The following is a 13,473-nucleotide window of genomic DNA, read 5'->3' as shown; positions in this document are numbered from 1 at the left end:
TTTTTGCCCTTCCCCAAATTGTGTCACCCTAGGCAAGTGGTTAGTATATCTAGTAGTAGTGCCCATTCTGTGCATTTGTCCTGATAAGCACAAGATGAAAAGGTTTGACCTCACTCTATTTTTGGCAATATTCAATTCTATATTACCTAACAGCCATTAATAGCAGAATTCTAATGAAATGGATCACTGCTTTCTTTAGCTGCATTCCAACATTTGGGTATCTCACATGACAGGCAGCTTGGCATTCTATCCCTATCAGTAATGTCAGAGAAAGCAGAGACAAAACACCAGGTGACCTTACTACTTTACTACTATTGAGAAATATTGGATTTGCTGTCAGTGACATTCTGGTAAGTAGATACTGAATTCTTGGCTGCTGGGTTTTGAAGATGTTTGTTTGCATTTGGCTTCCATTTCTCAGTCTTTCTCCTAAAGCATACAACTTTCTGTGAGTTCCAGAAGACATATTCTAGTCCCTGATTGTGACACTCGGGGTGATGGACATTGACGGATGTTACCTCTAAACAGAAGAGGCATTTGTCTCCAATAACAAAATGTCTGTGATATATGGGTGGAGCTAATGAGACTTCATTATTAACTCTTTCAGAACTATCACCTTATGCAATAGCAGTGATTGTGACACTGCAAATACACTGGAACAATCTTTTTTATTCAAAGAATATAATAAAAGAAAGGAATTGTGTTTTCTTGAAACCCAGTGAGTTAATAAAAACAAAATTTTGCAGATGCTGACCTTGCTGGCAAGATTGGCATTGATCAACTTTGGCAAAAAGGGCCAGCAACTTTGTAAATCTTTAACTAATAGAAGGCTGTGGTACTGGACTAGCAACACAGAAGTGCAAGCCAATGGTCTAGGGACATAGCATAGAATTGCGCAATGATGAATCTGGTCTCAATAAAAATCTGGAATAAAAAGCTGGCCAAATGGTGACCCTTAATCCATTGGTGGGGGTTGTAAAACCCATCTGGTTCACGTATGTCCTTTAAAGAAGGAAATCCGTCACCTTGGTCTGGATTATCTGTGACTCCACATCCACGGCAATGTGGCTGACTCTTAATAAACTTTGGGCAGTTAGATATTGGCAATAAATACCAGTGAATTCCACATACTGCGACAGCATCTTTTTAAAAATTAGGCAGAAGAGCTGTTAATGGCAAATGTTAACTGAACCAGGAAATCTCTTCAAGAATATTGAACTCAATGTCAAATGAGGCAGACATAGCAAAATAAAGACAAAGAAGGTAAGAGCAGATTAATAAAAGAGATGGATAGGGAAAAACAGTTTTACAAGTCTCCAATAATGACAAGCTTAAGAACAGATTCCAAATGTAAAGATGATTTTCAGTGCTAGGGAGGTTGTTTATAATAATTAAGCTCCATCACATCACTAAAGTGGGTACTTAGACTGAAATAGTCAAACCCTATCTTTCTGTGTTGAATTTAGTTTGCCTATATTGTATCAGAGCAGGAACTTCACACTGTTTGATATGCTGTTTAAATGGGGAGCCACACTCAGAAATGTCAGTTTTGCTCAGCTCACAGCAGCTTGATGCATCTTGGACAGCAACTTGGGATCTTTGCATATAACTGCATGTCTGTGTTGATCTGGTACTGATATCTGTTGTAATATACATATCATATTGAGCATCATATAATTCACCATTACACAATGACATAAATTTAGACTATTATCCACAACGTCACCAATCAATATCCCCCTGTAATTTTATGCAAAGTGAATGGACAAAACTGTGGAAGATGGAGTTCAACATAAGCAAGTGTGAGGTTAGCCATTTTGGGCTGAAAAAGGCTAGATCAAGGTACTCTCGAGATGGTATGATGTTAAATACAATGGATGTCCAAAGGGACTTGGTGTTTCAGGTGCGTTGATCTTTAAAATGTCCCAAACAGGTGCAGAAACTAATCAAGAAAGCTAATGGAATGTTGGCCTTTACATCTAGAGGAGTGGAGTACAAGGGCACAAATATTATGCTACAGTTACACAAACCCTTGGTTAGACCCACTTGGAGTACCGTGAATAGATCTGAGCACCATTCCTCGGGAAGGGAACTGGCCTTAGAGGGAGTACAAGAATGATAACTGGACTTCGGGAGTTAAGTTATGATGAGAGATTATACAAGTCAGGTCTGTTTTCTTTGGAACTTAGATGGTTGAGGGTGATGTTCAAGAGGTTAACAGAAAAAAGGCAGGGTAGATAAGAATAAACTATTGATTCTAGAACTACAGGGCTTAGTCCAAGAATTGGGGCCAGACATTCAGGAGAGATGTTAGGAAGCACTTTGAAACACAAAGGTTGGTAATAGTAGGGGATGCTGATCAGTTGTTAATTTTAAATGAGTTCAATAAATTTTTGTTAAGCAAAGGTACTAAGGAATATGGGCCAATGACAGGTACATGCTTGAGGGGCTGAATGGCCTATGTTCCTATGATGTCTACAGCAAATTTGGGTCTAATATCTCACATTTCTTTTTTCCTAGGGTGCAGGTAGCTGTTACAAGGGGGCATAGTTTTAAAGTGAGTGGAGGTAGATAAACGGGAGACGTCAGAGGTAGGTTCTTTATTCAGAGAGTGGTAGAGGCGTGGAATGCATTGCCAGAGTAGTGGAGTCGGCCTCATTAGGGGCATTTAAGCGGCTATTAGATAGGTATATGGATGACAGTTTAAGGTAGGGGTGGACATTAGATAGACCTTAGGTTTAGGGTAAAAGTTTGGCACAACATCGTGAGCCGAAGGGCCTGTACTGTTCTATGTTCTAATAATATTTGTAATTTCTAGCATTTCTCAGTTTCTCCTGAAGAAGAGCCTTTGAAGACAGCTCTATTCCAACAGCCACAAGACAGGATGTTCTCTGTTACACATACACAAACTTTGTTTTAATCAGCACCTTATGAACTGGCACTCTCAATACACATGCAAAATTTATATACCTCAAATACCAGAAGTTTACTGTATTATCGCAATCTCCGTGATATCAGAGTAGTCAATTGAAGGCGCTCTGCTGGTAAGTTTTATTTAAGGCAAAGTTGCATTATTATTTAAGTGATTTATGTTGTAAATAAAACGTAACAGTGATGTGGATACCCCTGCATTAGGTTTCTATTACTTAGTGTCTGTTTTTACATTGATGATGGGGGCTTCTTGATCACTGGTATATTTGATCAACCAGCATGTTCCTAGTCCCATAGGTGCTAGATAATAAAAAATTTGCTGTAAATTTAACAACTGGCTTTCATTGCTCCTATTCCTGCTGACTAACTCAATCATTCCTTCCCTGCCTACAGGGGGAAAGCAAAGCATTTCAAAACCCAAAGAACAAAAAATAGAAAGGAAAAGAAAAAAAGTAGAACTTAGTAGTAACTAAAACAACAGAACATTTGAATGAACTTTTTAAAAATTGACTCATGGGACATGGGCATCACAGTTTGGGCCAACAATTATTGCCCATCCCTAGTTGCTGTCTTCTTGAACTGCTGCAGTCCACGTTCTGTAAGTTGACCCACAATGCTATTAGGGAGGAAATCCCAGGATTTGACCCAGCAACAATGAAGGAATGGTGATATATTTCCAAGTCAGGATGGTGAACGGCTTGGAGGGGAGCTTGCAGGTCTTGGTGTTCCCGTGTATCTGATCCCCTTGTGCTTCTAAATGGAAGTGGTCATGGGTTTGGAAGGTGCTGTCTAAATATCTTTGGTGAATTTCTGCTGTTCATCTTGTAGCTGGTACACATTGCTGCCACTGAGCATTAGTGGTAGAGGGAGTGGATGTTTGTGGCTGTGGTGCCAATTAAGCAGGCTGCTTTGTCCTGGATGGTATCAAGCTTCGCGAGTATTGTTAGAGCTGCACTCATCATGGCAAGTATTCCATCACAATCCTGACTTGTGCCTTGTAGATGATAGACAGGCTTTGGGGAGTCAGGAAGTGAGTTACTCACTGCAGTATTCCTAGTCTCTAACCTGCTCTTGTATTGACTGTGTTTGTGTGGCCAGTCCAGCTAAGTTTCTGGTCTCTGGTAACCTCAAGGATAGTTGGGGAATTCAATGATGGTAACACCATTGAATGTCAAGGAGCGGTGGTTATTTTGCCTCTTATTCGTTGCCTGGGATTTGTGCAGTGTGAATGTTACTTGCTATTTGTCACTGCAAGCCTGGAGACTGTCCAAAACATATTGCATTTGAACATGAACTGCTTCAATGTCTGAGGAGACGTGAATGGTGCTGAATATTGTGTAATCATTGGCAAACATCCCTATTTCTATTATTATGATGGAGGGAAAATCAGAAATGAAGCTGAAGATGGTTGGGCCTGGACACTACCCTCTGGTTCTAAAATAAATCACCCTCATTCTGTGCCTTCTGGTCATCAATCGATCAATAATAGCAAGCAGTTTCCTTTTATTTATTCTAACCATGATTTTAAACTCCCCTCTCAAATCTCCCCTTCTCCTTCTTTGAAGGAGGAAAATTACAGATTCTACGGTCTGGTTGCGTAACTGTAATTCCTCATTCCTTGAACTTGTTTAAAAAATGTCAATTCTTTACCTGTTGAGTTTTGAGGCTAATGCCAAAGTCTTAGTGATATCTGGCATTTTCACAAAATGGACTTTAAAAAAAATACATTGATAAATGGCAAAGATTGGCTATTAGTGCTGTGGTTGGTTCGCTTGCCAAGCTGGTTCATTAGTTTGCAGATGTTTCATTACCCTGCTGGGTAACATCATCAGTGCGGCCTCCGATGAAGTGTTGTTGTATTTTCCCGCTTGCTATTTAAACTCTGGGGTCCGTTGGAGTTGATGACCTCATTTCTGGTTTTTCTTTGCAGTGGTGTGTATATACGGTTTAATTCTATGTGTTTCTCCACCATGATGGCCTTCATGGTGGATAACCAGGCCTCTAGGAATTCCCGTGCTTGTCTTGGTTTGGCTTGTCCTAGGATCCTGCAGAAACGTCTGCAAACTAATGAACCAGCTCAGCAAGCGAACCAACCATAGCGTCCACAACCCGAGCGACAAATCTACTCAAGAATATTGCGCTATTAGTCTATAATCCCCTTTCCTGACCATAAGAAATGTGAACAGGAGTAGGATCCTTTAGTCTGTTCTGCCATTCAATAGGATCATGGGTGATATGACGTTCCTAATGTCCTTTCTCCATAATCTTTGATTCTTCTACTGATCAAGTATCTTATCTACTCCATCTATCGTTGTTATCTAATCTATCTATTTATCATTCATCTCATATGAATCATTAAATTGGTTCTTCTGGTTCTGTAATTCAGTCAATGGGTTAGGGTTAGATTAATCGAAGTTATAAAACCTCTGTCGAAAGCCTTGAGCTTATACAAGAGTTATGAAGGAAAAGGTAATGTAAAATCTGCTGGAACTTACATGCAATTCTTAAAATCAAGCCAGAATGTTGGTCAAAAAGGAGGCAATGAAAATTTGATTCATGCTTACAGTTTTCTGTGGCACATATGATAATAACGTCTATAGCCGATAGAAGAAATCAATTATATTTTACAAAGATAGCAGGAACTGCAAATGCTGGAGAATCTGAGTTAACACGGTGTAGAGCTGGATGAACACAGCAGGCCAAACAGCATCAGAGGAGCAGGAAAGCTGACGTTTCAGGCCTAGACCGTTCTTCAGAAATGGGGGAGGGGAAGGGGGTTCTGAAATAAATAGGGACAGAGGGGGAGGCGGATAGAGGATGGATAAAGGAGAAGATAGGTGGAGAGGAGACAGACAGGTCAAAAAGGCAGGGGTGGAGCCAGTATCAGTGAGTGTAGGTGGGGAGGAGATAGGTCAGTCCAGGGAGGACGGACAGGTCAAGGGGGCGGGATGAGGTTAGTAGGTAGGAGATGGGGGTGGGAGGAAGGACAGGTTAGTGAGGCGGGGACGAGCTGGACTGGTTTTGGGATGCGGTAGGGGGAGGGGAGAATTTGAAGCTTGTGAAGTCCACATTGATACCATTGGGCTGCAGGGTTCCCAAGCGGAATAGGAGTTGCTGTTCCTGCAACCTTCAGGTAGCATCGTTGTGGCACTGCAGGAGGCCCAGGATGGACATATCGTCTGAGGAATGGGAGGGGGAGTTGAAATGGTTCGCGACTGGGAGGTGTAGTTGTTTAGTGCGAATGGAGCGTAGGTGTTCTGCAAAGCGGTCCCCAAGCCTCCGCTTGGTTTCCCCGATGTAGAGGAGGCCACAACGGGAACAGCGGATGCAGTATACCACATTAGCAGATGTGCAGGTGAACATCTGCTTGATGTGGAAAGTATTCTTGGGGCCTGGGATGGGGTGAGGGGGGAGGTTTAGAAGGAGGATGAGTTTAGAATCCCTACAGTGTGGAAACAGGCCCTTTGGCCCAACAAGTCCACACCAAACCTCAGTGCATCCCACCCAGACCCATCCCCCTATAACCCACCTAAGCTACACATCCCTGAACACTATGGGCAATTTAGCATGGCCAATCCACCTAACCTGCACATCTTTGGACTGTGGGAGGAAACCGGAGCACCCGGACGAAACCCACGCAGACACGGGGAGAATGTGCAAACTCCACACAGATAGACACCCGAAGCTAGAATCGAACCTGGGTCCCTGGTGCTGTGAGGCAGCAGTGCTAACCACTGTGCCACTGTGCCGCCCTCCGTGTAGGACTTCACAAGCTTCAAAATCTCCCCTCCCCCTACCGCATCCCAAAACCAGCCCAGCTCATCCCTGCCTCCCTAACCTGTCCTTCCTCCCACTTATCCCCTCCTCCCACCCCCATCTCCTACCTACTAACCTCATCCCGCCCCCTTGACCTGTCCATCCTCCCTGGACTGACCTATCTCCTCCCTACCTCCCCACCTACACTCACCTCTACTGGCTCCATCCCCGCCTCTTTGACCTGTCTGTCTCCTCTCCACTATCTTCTCCTTTATCCATCTTCTATCTGCCTCCCCCTCTCTCCCTACTTATTTCAGAACCCCCTTCCTCTCCCCCATTTCTGAAGAAGGGTCTAGGCCCGAAACGTCAGCCTTCCTGCTGCTTGGCCTGCTGTGTTCATCCAGCTCTACACCTAATTATATTTTACAGGAAAATTTTGATTTGAATAAAGTAATATGTGAATATGGATATGAATGACTAACGTGGTGAAGGACTAGCAACTGAAGGCAATTCTACCTCACTAAAGAAAGGTTAAGGTTTAAGTCACAAAGCCCACAGTGAAAACAAACTTGAAGAGTCGTTGGCACTTATTATATGTGAAAGATTGCAGTCATTTGCTTTCAATTAGATGTAATGGAAGAAATTGAAAAGCAGCTAAGTATTTGGATAAGATACAATCACTGATCTGAATAGAACAGATGTTATGCTAGTTACAGTCCTCTCTTGAATGATCACTTCTTAACAGAGTAAGAAATGAATACAAACAAATATACAGAAATTTCAGATTAGGAAATTCTATGTTTGTGCATTTCCTGTTACATTTACTTATTACTTATTTCAACAAATCACTAATGTTGACAAAATTAAGCTGGTCATTAACCTTGACAAAAGTGATTAAAACTGTACAGCATTATCCTGTTAGTTATTAATATGAAGCTAGAGTTTCTGTCCTACCTGCCCAGAAATGCATGGACAAGTTGATTAAAATATATAAGGGGAGACAGTAGCTTAATGGTAATGTTACTAGACTAGTAATACAGAAACCCAGACTATTATCCTAGGGCCATAGGATTTGAACCTATCACTGCAAATGGTAAAATTTGAATTTTAAAAATCTGTAATTAAAACTAGCCTAATGGTATCTGTGTAACCATTGTCAATTGTCGTAACAACCAATCTGGGTCACTAATGTCCTTTAGGATAATAGTTAGTTGACAAGCAGCCCAGGTTGATCTGACTCATAATATAACACAACCACATAAAAATAACCGTTGCCTATTAAAGCAGGCAATCACCAATCATGCCTGCAGGACATTCTTATGTACACTATTTTAATGCAGATGCTAACTAGCTAACAATTTGTGAAAATAAAAGACATATCAAAGAACTGGGTTTTTGTCTGCTGAAATAAAATTGACAATTATTATTTCTAGGTTAACTTTACATGTGTAAAAAATCCCCAAACTTTATCTGCCTTATCTGATTTTCTTAGAGAGGAAGGAAGCTATTATAAACATGGAACTACTGAGACCTTATCAGACAAATGCGTGTTGTGAAACAGATGCTACAAATACTAATCTATTTTAAACATAGATTGAACTACAGTGATCTACATAGATCAACACAGTGTCACTTGCCCAAGTTATATAGGCACTGGAGAGGTGAGACAAGGAAAGGAAGAGGCTGAAGAAACCCCAGTTAAACTGACTAATCTGCAATTTTTGGGCCAATCTTTACAAACGTTTTCAATAATGGCATAACATGTATAATTTTCAAACCCTCAGCAACACAAGGAGCAAGAACCTAGCACCAATTGGACAAGGGCTCAGTCTCATCCAAAGTTAAATTCTGGATCCCTATATCAGCCTAACTCTCAGGCACAATCCATGTCCCTGACCACGGACCAAATGTGATGTAATTTAACTTAAGCAGTGTGACTGCTGTCTGAAACAGTGTCCACGTATCTCTCCTCTCTCTGATGTATTGTAGTATCTGCAGCTGTGTGGACTCCAGCACATCAACTCTGAGCAAACGTTTCTTGAGCAGTAAGCAGCACGGATCACTTCAGTATCCACCAGCTCTCTCATACTGCAACTGCAACACATTGTTTGCCCATCCATCTCTATTCTAATTAATTAATTTGGATGTTAACTATTTTAAAGTGAATATGATTTAAACCAGTTTGCCACTGTACTATCTTTGTTGCAGGTTTGATAACAAAGTCGAAGTTGGTTCTGAGATCATGGAGAGCAGTAAGTTCAGTGGAGATAGGTTAGAATGGTTGAAGGGAGCAGGGAAATTAGGGCAACCCATGTCAACATCGACAGATCTCAATGAACAGTCAAGTGTAAGTAGGAGACCAGAAGTAGGGGTCCAGGTGGGGGAAGAGTGTTGAAGACAGGTGAAGGGGTCTGTAGGATGGGCAGAAGACACCTGTTCAAAGAAATAGACATAGAGACAAAGGTGTCAAAAGAAGAGTTTGACATCATGTTATGCCCGAAATTCATTGAGGTGGGACCGTAGAGGGATAAAATCAAGTCCTTTGCTGAGTACAGATCATTCAGCATTAGAGAACAGAAGGTCAGAAGGTCTGGTAAATAAATGACAGGTTGGGTTCGAGGAAAGGATGGAATCAGTGGGAAGGGAAGTGGAGGAAGATTCCAGAGGGGTGTGGGTAACTGTGTTGTTGTAGCTTGTGTTCTTTCATACCTGAAAAGAAGGTAAAAAGTTTATTGTTCAAATGTCTTTGAATACAGAATTACTTCAAACTTATGTACTAAATCATAAACAAAAGGAAATACAACACAATATTCCATACTACATGGCCAACATTATGTGATGTTATAAATTGCTAAAACGTAAAACATCAGGTACTTTTGAAGAAACCTTTGTCAATTACAAATAAAATTCTTTAAAGACCAAAATTTAACAACAGTTTAGCATTCAGGAGAATCTATAGATAATTTAATTAATAATTTCAACAGATTAGTGGAAAACAGAGTTTGGAACTTTGAAATCAGAATTCATAAGAGACAATTTTTGTAGGAATTATCGATGAGTCTTTGTCAGATTTATCACAGTCTAAGGAAGTTTTGTCTTTGGAGAAAACTGTTCAGATTGTGCTATATGCAGAAACTAGGCTAATAAACATACAAATCACCCTTATAAAAGGAAAACAATAGAACCTATCCACTTTATAATGTCTGAACACTCTAAAGAACCACATGACAAGCCAATACAAAGAGCTGGTCAAAAAGCAGATACTAAGAGTCAGTGACAACACTGTGGAACAAAAACCCTCATAACCAGCAGCAGTGGCCAGCAAAGAAAAAAGAATCCAACATCTATGAAAGTACAGGTCATTTCCAATAGACTTACAAAAGCAGGAAGCAGTTTCAGAGCAGCAAAAAGTCAAATGCCCACTCATATCAAGTTGATGCAATTGATCCATCAAAAAAGATTTTCTGTGCATATCTGGAAGAAATCAGTGATCCAATCGACTGGAGTTTTACAGAACCTGTTTATATCAATGGACATCTAATTAATTTTGAGCTTGATTCAGGGGCGAATAGCAGTTCTCATCAGATTGAAAAACATCGAAACAGATGTTGCAGGCTACAGACATGGCTCAGGCAACATAACTTTCAAGATTAAAAGGTATGTTACAGTAACTCCGCAACACAAGGGCATTAGTATATGTAATTCATTATCTGGTAACCTCACTATTGAAAAATAATGCATGTTTTACTCTCAACCATCTTCAAATGACGGAAGTTGAACAACACAGAAGTAAATATTCCTTTGAAAAGTTTATCTTAAATTGTACACAGGATTAGGGAGATCAATTCTGATTATAAAGTTGCCGCAGTCCTATGAGACTAAGGGGCTGCTCTCTCATCAGAAAAAGATGACGAGTAGTGCTTTAACTTGAGGGTCACCAGGTCTCAGCTGAGGGGAGAGGTTGAGAAGGGCAGTCCTTCATGGTAACCTTAGCCAGTGCAAAAATTGAACCAAAGCAGTTGCCATCACTCTGTATCACAAACCAGCTGCCCAACCAATGGCGTTAACCAACTATACCCTCATGAATGCCTCAACTGAACCCGCCTCCATCACACTGCCAGCAGGGCATTCCACTCACTTTCTTTACTCATATTGTATTTAGCTTCTTTGCAATCACTTTAATCCTGCACCGTCTTGTTCTTTATCTTTTCATGAACAGGAACAGTTTTTCGCTGTCTACTCTCAGAACTCTAATAATTTTGAAAACTTCAATCAAATCTCCTCTCGTCTCCAAGTAAAACCGTCCCAAACCCTCCTCTTCATAACCAAAATTTCTTACCCCAGAACATTCTGTTAAAAAGGTTCAGGAGAAACTTGAAGAAATTACCAAAAGATGCATAATTTCTCTGGTGATAAAACCAAACAAATGGTATTCAGGCATAGTTACTTTATGTTTCTGTGACACATGGGGATCACCAAGTGCAGACCCAGAGATTGGTTGTCAATGTGGTGGCTATGGATCTCAAAGGAGATTGAGGACCTCACAGTCAACTGTAAAATCTCTGCTATTCATGGTTCTGAACAACAACAGCTACTGATATCCACTGATATCCTGCCCCACCAGATCAATGGAATGAATGGGAACAGATCTATTTGTTAGAAAGTCTTACCTTATTGCTGTTGACTATTTCTCTTGGCAGATTAAGGTGAAAAAAATTATATACCGCCACTACACCATAGTTGTCAGGGTCTTGCATGAAATATTGACTACATATAGCATTCCTGATGTAGTTCTGTCAGACAATCGACCATAATTTGCTCTCAACTAGTTTGCAGTCAGTTCCGGATTTGAGCATGGAACAAATTTGCTGAGATACTCATGATCAAATGGAGGAGCTAAGCATGGGGTCTAGATGGTCAAATCCCTTCTGAAGAAAGATGCTGCCTTTTATATAGTCTTGTTAAGCTTTACATTTCCATCCCATTCATGTAGCTCATCGCTATCAGACGACAGAACTACCTACGCATCTAAAGAGACTGACTCCATGGTTAGGTCCACAGAAGAATAAGAATGCTTGTGAGAAGGAGCAATTTTACCTGTAACAGTAGGCTATTCCCTATAATAGATGTCACCATAATGGTTGCTACATTTGGGCCAAGAACAATGGGTACGGATAAGGAACCTTAATAGGAGTTGTGCAGTTGTTCACGATGCAGGGGACCAGCAGCAATTGTATATTGTCAGAACAGCTGAGGGACTCTATGGAGGAACCACATTGTAAAACAATGATCCACCAATGATGGATTGGGATAAATCTAATGAGAATCTTCATGACGGTGATAGTGGGTAGGATATGCAAGGTCACTACCAGAATTATAGTCAACAGTCATTAAACCAAAGACCTATCAATCTTCCAAGACCAAAGAAAATGGGGTGTGGAAGAATTACGAAACCTCCAGTGGGCTAGAACTTTGTGGGTTTGCGGGTGGGAAGGTGGTGTTGTGGGAAGTTGGGGTAAATACAATTATAGACATGAACGCAGAATTCTTAAATATGGGAAGAAAATGTTTGGATGGTGTTTTCTTTTATTACCCAGCCCTAATTGCCATGGGAAGGTGCTGAGCTGCCCTCTCTTATCACGGCAGCCCTTAGGAAGTAGGCACACCCGTAGCCCTGTTAGGAAGGAAGTTCCAGGATTCTGACCCAGTGATACTGAAGGAACAGTCATTTATTTCCAAGTCACAATGGTGAGTGGCTTGGGAGGGGAACTTGGCAGGTGGTGGTGGTCCTGTAAATCTGCTGTTCCTGTTCCTTCTAGATGGCAGTGGTCTTGGGTTTGAAAGGTGCTGTTTAAAAGAGCCTTGGTGAATTACTACAGTGCACCTTTTAGATAGTACAGATTGCTGCTACTGAGAATTGGCATTGGAAGAACTATGTGTTTGTCGATGCAGTGCCATTCAAATGGGCTACTTTATATTGTATGGTGTCAATCTTCTTGAATGGTGTTAGAGCTGTACTTATTCAGATTAGTGCGAGTATACCATCACACATCTGACTTGCACACTGTAGATGGTGGACAGACTTCAGGAAGTCAGGAGGCGAGTTATTCGTGTTGACAGTGGGAGAATTCAGTGATGGTGATGTCATTGAATTTCAAGGGGCAATGGTTAGATTCTTTCTTGTTGGAGATGGTCATTCATGCCTCACACTGCCAGGCAGTGTTACTTGCCACTAGTCAGCCTAAGCCTGGATATCAGCCAGGTCTTGCTGCATTTGGGCATGGACTGCTTCAAGCAGACGTAAATGATGATGAACACTGTATGGTGATGACTGCACATTCCCATTTCTGACCTCATATTGGAGGGAAGGTTATTGATGAAGCAGCTGAGGATGGTTGGGCCTAGGGCACTAACCTGGGTAACTCCTGTAAAGATGTCCTGCAGTTGAGATGACTGACCTCCAACACCTTCCTTTGCCAGGTATGATTCCAATCAGTGGAGAGTTTGAGATAACAAGGTGTAGAGCTGGATGAACACAGCAGGCCAAGCAGCATCACAGGAGCAGGAAGGCTGACGTTTCGGGCCTAGGCCCTTCTTCAGAAATGGGGGAGGGGAAGGGGGTTCTGAAATAAATAGGGAGAGAGGGGGAGGCAGATAGAAGATGGATAGAGGAGAGGATAGGTGGAGAGGAGACAGACAGGTCAAAGAGGCGGGGATGGAGCCAGTAAAGGTGAGTGTAGGTGGGGAGGTAGGGAGGAGATAGGTCAGTCCAGGGAGGACGGACAG

The sequence above is a fragment of the Rhincodon typus genome, chromosome 2, assembly GCF_021869965.1.
Source record: "Rhincodon typus isolate 14 chromosome 2, sRhiTyp1.1, whole genome shotgun sequence".
NCBI lineage: Eukaryota > Metazoa > Chordata > Chondrichthyes > Orectolobiformes > Rhincodontidae > Rhincodon > Rhincodon typus.
This window is presented reverse-complemented; position numbering follows the sequence as displayed.